Source organism: Lutra lutra, chromosome 5, assembly GCF_902655055.1.
Source record: "Lutra lutra chromosome 5, mLutLut1.2, whole genome shotgun sequence".
Taxonomy (NCBI): domain Eukaryota; kingdom Metazoa; phylum Chordata; class Mammalia; order Carnivora; family Mustelidae; genus Lutra; species Lutra lutra.
In genome coordinates this window covers 156,428,784-156,435,095 of record NC_062282.1, presented here as the reverse complement: position 1 = coordinate 156,435,095, position 6,312 = coordinate 156,428,784, and the positions used below count along the sequence as shown (strand labels likewise).

Sequence of the window (6,312 nt, the reverse complement as noted above, 5' to 3'; positions counted from 1 at the left end):
TCATTTATATGTGGAATCTAAAAAGCAACAACAACAAAAGCCATACTCATAGAGGCAGAGAAACAGCAAGGGGCTGGGAGTGGAGTGGGGGAAAAGGATATTGGACAAAGGGTTCAAACTTTCAGTTAAAAGATGAGTAAGTTCTGGGCTTTAATATAGACCACAATGACTATAGTTTGCAAAACTGTATTATACTTTAAAGATACTAAATGTTCTTACCACACATATGTACAAAAAGTTAATTATATGGGATGATGGAGGGACTAGTCAACCCCATTGTGTTCATCATTTCACAATGTATGTTAAATCATCATCATGTGCACCTTAAACTTAGTCAATGCTATATCTCAGTTATATCTCAATAAAGCTGGAAGAAATGAAGATCCAGGCAATAAAGGGAAAAGAAAAAGAATTTGGAATTCTAACAAATTATCAGGTTAGCTGATGATGTTGATCCTAGGATTACACTTCTGGAATTGCTGGCCTGCAGATTATAAGCATTTGCACATGTTCTGTGTTTTCCTACAAGGAGAGTCAGGGTCAAACGTAGGGGCCACATATCAGTCAGCTCTTTAACTTTTTATTTGTCTCAGTATTGTTATTACTGCTCAAGGACCAGATAATTTATAAAATTCCTGTAAGTTCTAAATACGTATAGGACTGTGCTTTGAAGAATTTCATATTCTGTAATGGGAATCCTAAGTACTTAATTGCCAAGATCTCACATATATACCCAAACTGAAACAAATGGAAGCAGTCACAAATACATGTATCCAAACACCAAGATGCAGACTTCATAACATTAAGAAGATGCATTAACAATTACAATACTATATCAAAATTGTTGGTGCCCAAAGTTAAGTTTTATGAATCTCAATCTATTTATAAGTAGATAAAAGATACTAACATATGCCAAGAGTTGTGGATTCTTCTAGAGTGTTTGGGAGGTCTGCAGGAGGCAAGAAAAGGCAATTTGTCCCTGGAAAGACATTAAGCACAGTGACTATGGACAGGAGAGGGGTAGACATTGTTGAGTCACTTGAACTAGACTGGACTGGCTAGACAGCAGCCTCACTATATGGCACCATGCACGTAGAAGCTGTAGTATACACTGGGTGTTGAAGAAGGAAAAGTGAAGTTTCCCTTGGCATCTCAATATGGCAATGACTGACCTCAGAGTTTCCTACATGTTTCCCTTATTTCATTCTTTCCCATGTTGGAGGGCACAGATTCAACTATTTGGGGTTCCTTGTCTCCCTAGAGTTTCATGGTTTTAATTTTGTGAACCCAGGACCAAACGAAGAAATTGATCTGCTTTTATTTTTACATGAAACCCAGAAATCCGTTCTCTTTTCATGAAAACCTGAGTGCCTTGTTTGGTAACTTTCCATGATGCTTCTCTGGGGCCTTTCTACATGAGGGAGTGGGTCAACCTCTATTGAGAACACCAGTCCCTAATGTCCTAGCTCCGTAAACAAACTGTTATCTGTCCCGAGGCCCCAGACTATTCCAAATTTCCAAGGGGACAGGATATTACATTTGCCTTTTCATCCCCTTGTGTACCAATAAAATGACACTTGTAAATTCTTAAAGCTCTTAGAATATATGCTTTCCTTTCTCCCTGGGGGTCACCTGCCATCTCCTTAGCCCTAGGGGACCTGTATATATGTGTGTGACATAAAGCATGCTGATTTGAAATGTGGTACTCTGCCACTTCCCTCCTGAGCTACAGAGGAAACACTAACTCAGGCTGGTCAAGAGAGCTTCAGACCATTGTTAGATATTCATCATGCTGTGCCACTTAAAGATTCACTACCATTTTGATGGGGTAGACCTTTTCTCTGCTCAATCCTTCATCAGAGTTTTTGTTGGAATTTCTTCTGGAAGACCCAGAAACTAAATGGGAGCAGAATTAGCTGCCTTCTCCCCAAGAAAACTCCTGGTTGATCTTTGGAATTGAAGTAAGGAGGGCTAACAGAATCTGGGAAAAACAAGAGTGAGGATGTGGATAGGAGCTTTGTGGTAGCAATGAGTTTCATTTCTGTATCTTTGGTCCCTTGTAATGAGGATATATAATTGTCTTGTGTGTTAGCTCTATTAAGGTTTGTGTCTGTTGGAGAAATTGAATACATTTTTTCATTGCCACTTGGCACATTAACTCCAGTTTGGAATAGAGTTACTGCATCAATTCAGAAATGATTGAATACACCAAGTTCGAACAAAGTGGATCTATGACAAGTATAAAGGAGAGAGTATATTCTACTTGCTTCCCCATTCCTAGCTGGGCCAATCCTAAGCCATCCTCTGACTTGATGCACACACATCATATCATCCTTTCTGATTTCCCCAATGAACAGAACACCTATGTGTCATTCTGTTTTGGCACAGTGACCAAACAAGCATGGCAAATTTCCCTAGCAATGCTGAGAATGATCACAAACTTTTCTACATAATGATGGACTTTAGTGTTAGGCCTTTACTGTTAAGCCTATGTGCAGGTTAGCAGAAGAAGCAGGAGGAAATGACCACCTTTAAACAAGTTTAAAATGATAAGAACAAGGGAGGGATGAAGAGTGGGAACTTTGAGTTAATGGGTAGGACTGGCATTATGGACCTCCCTAATACTGAGATCCTAATAGTTGGCCTACCCAACTTGCAGGGATGCTGTGACAATGGCTCAGAACTGTAAGTGGAGAAGATCTGGGAAACATCTGACCTATTGTAAATGTGGAAAGAATGATGGCTTTTAGGATGTGCTGTGTATCTGAAGCAGACAAAAAATAGCTCTACTGCTTGGAATTAAGTCCCACTCAGTGGTCACAGAATATCATTCAGGAAATTCTCCTCTGAGCATTGGTGCAGAGTCAGAGAATCAAGCCCAATGCATCAACCCAGCTTCAGACCTTTAGGCCAGAGCTATCAAAACTGGTGTAGACTTGTAATCATGTGACTACAGGTTTAGCTCTATCCTGTTTCGGTTTTCATTTTCAGCAACTCCATTCCTTTCAATTTCATAGTTTAGACTAGAAAGGTGAGCTAAAGCATGTAAAAAATATATGGTAATTTATGCTTAAAATACCTTTTTGGGGAGAAATACCTATAGGATGACACAGAGGACAGCCTCTGGATACTGGACATGAGATTGAGCATTGGGTCACCTTGCAATGAAGGAATAGTAAAATGAGAAATGTCACCTATTTTTCAGCAATTTTGCTAAGTCCGGCCCTCAGTGATGCATGTTGCTAAGCAATTGGTGTTGAGTTTCTCCTTGCCACTCCTGGGAATCTCTTGTTCTTGGAAAAAAGCCATGACAGGTATGTGGATACAGATGTGCAAGTGATTCTTCCCAGCCAACACTGGTAGAATGTGTGTGGGAATGTCTCTCTTTGAGTACTCTGTTCATACAATGAGGTCACACAATCTGGTTCTTAGGTGGTTGCTTCTCATCATTCTCTGCCCCCTTCTGTGTCTTCAAGGGGCTTTACTGGGGGTCCTATGCCTGGAGTAATAATTGGGAACTTGTGGAATTCCTGTGTGCAGTCCCAGCTGGGTAGAGCTCATAAATTCTTCACAGTCAGGCTAGACAGGAGCTGACATCAGCCACACAGAGACACACACCTCAGAATGTTTCTGTACTCTTATTTCCACTGCTTCCTTCTTGCATGTTGTTTAAAGCTATTTCTTAATGGCTATTGGCATTTGCCATCCCCATGGCTGATACAAGCCCGGTGAACTCTAGTGCTTAAAGGTGAACACCAGTAAAGTGGGAAACATGTACAGCTGAAAATGTTCAGGGCCTGTGCTGATACCACCAGTCCTGTAGAGATGTGAGGGAACTTGAGAAGTTCTAGCTTCCTTTACAGCACGCACCAGGAAAAGCTAAGGCATAGAGAGAGAATCTGAGTATCAGGATATACATGTGTAGATGTGCCTTTTACAGAGGCAGAGTACAGTCTATAATCTAGACTCTTTCTGATAGTGAGTGTCAAATCTTATTGGATTTAATTTCAATAAAATTATGTGTTGTTAAGGAATTGTTTGACATTCATATTTGTGAACTCCCTGAATATCATCCATGAATTTGATTATTTGTGTCTGTGCAAGTACTACTTTCTCTTCTGGAAATATATTTTGCTTAATCTGCCACATGTAAAATTCTCACCAGTGTTTTGGAGAACAACAACAACAACAAAACCCCAAAAAACCAAACCAAACCAAACAAAACCTCCCTCAGGTACAGCAGTGTCCCTGAACATAAACTCTTCTATAGGGGGTTCCCTGATCAACTGGGAATAATTTGCAACACACTCAGCTTTTTAACAAATCTTTTAGAGAACTTTTACTTTCTCTCTTCTTTCTAATTATTTGCAATTATTCACCAAACAGGGTAGCTTCTGAATTAATTCATCCTCACCCCTCCAGGAGAATCAGACACACTGCTTTGCATACAATAGGTATCAGTAAGTGTATGCTAAAAGTATGGGAGAGCAGATGACTTTCCTAACTTTATAGACCCACACATGGAAATTGGAGAGTGCTGGGTGAATCTTCATTTGCTGTCTTATCCAGTACTTGCTTCTGTGTTTCCATAACAGCTGGCAAAGACTATGGGAAGAGACAATGATAGCTACCAACAAGCATTCATCTTGCTGGGTTTTTCTGATCACCCTCGACTGGAGATTATTCTCTTTGCTTTTATCTTGGTCTTCTACACCCTGACCCTTGCAGGCAACACTTCTATCATCTTGTTGTCAATCATGGATGCTAGACTCCATACGCCCATGTACTTCTTTCTTGGGAAACTTTCTTTCTTGGATCTCTGCTTTACAATGAGCATTGTTCCCCAGCTGCTGTGGAACCTTTGGGGTCCAGAGAAGACCACCTCCTACCATGGCTGTGTGGTCCAGCTCTATATCTACATGGTGTTGGGCTCAACTGAGTGTGTTCTACTGGCTGTCATGTCCTATTACAGCTATGTGGCTGTCTGCCAGCCTCTGCATTACACTGTGGTCATGCACCCACGTCTCTGCCTGCAGTTGGTGACTGTGTCCTGGTTCTGTGGCTTTTTAAACTCCTTTGTCATGTGTCCCCAGACAATGCAACTCTCTCGATGTGGGCGCCACACAGTGGACCACTTTCTTTGTGAGATGCCTGCTCTGATTGCCATGTCCTGTGAAGACACCATGTTGGTGGAAGCATTTGCCTTTGCCCTGGGTGTCGCCCTCCTCCTGGTGCCCCTCTCCTTGATCCTCATCTCCTATGGGATGATTGCTGCCGCTATGGTGAGGATAAAGTCACCCACAGGGCGCAAGAAAGCATTCAACACCTGCTCTTCCCACCTAACGTGGTCTCCCTTTTCTATGGGACCATCATCTACATGTACCTGTAGCCAGCCAACAGCTACTCCCAAGACCAAGGCAAGTTCCTCACACTCTTCTACACCATTGTCACTCCCAGTGTCAACCCCCTGATCTACACTCTGAGGAACAAGGATGCAAAGGGGGCAATGAAGAGGCTCCTGAAGGGAGAGAAGGGGGCCAAGGAAACATGAATGAGAGGAGTGCTGGGGTAATACATGATGTTCTGGAGTCTGTCTCTTAGATATGTATGTGACGATGTAGAGAGCAAACTTTCAGAGTAGAGTGAACACAGCTGGACATGATGATTTCAAGTGTGACTTCATCCCTTGGTCTCTGGATGTGAACTGGTTTTCTTCAGTTTAAAGGCAGCTACCTTAGGAAATCTCTCCTATACTTGCCTTTTACCCATCTTTGGGCTTCATCCACAACTACAGGGGACTGGTAACACTAATTCAAAGCACACAGTCTGTAGATTAAGTGATGAGATGTCAAATTAAAATGAGACAACACCAGTGGCCTCCTCTTGAAGCTCCTTTTTTTTTTTTTTTAATGACTACAGTGATTTTTCAGAGGTGGGCAAAACAACATCAGTCAAATCATAGGACTCTGTCTAGATGTAGGTTGTTTCTTCTTAAGTGAGGAGTTTCCTGTTTTTGTTTTTTTGTTATTTGGCTTTTTAAGTTTTTATTTTAGTTCTAATTAGTTAACATATGGTGTAATATTTGTTTCATGTGTATGATACAGTGATTCAACAATTCCATACAACATCCGGTGCTCATCACAACAGGTACACCCCTTAATCCCCATCCCCTACTTGATGCATCCTCCCACCTCCCCTCTGGTGACCATCAGTTTGTTCTCCATAGTTAAGAGTCTATTTCTTGGTTTGTGCACCCTCTATCTGTCCCTTTTTTCTTTCTCTTTCTCCCTTTGCTCATTTGTCTTGTTTGTT

At 41.5% G+C, this 6,312-nt stretch overlaps 1 pseudogene; it reads left to right on the top strand.

The window, feature by feature from the left end:
• The first annotated feature begins 4,607 nt into the window (after positions 1-4,607).
• Positions 4,608-5,551, top strand: LOC125100511 (putative olfactory receptor 2W6; annotated as a pseudogene).
• The last annotated feature ends 761 nt before the right edge of the window (positions 5,552-6,312 follow it).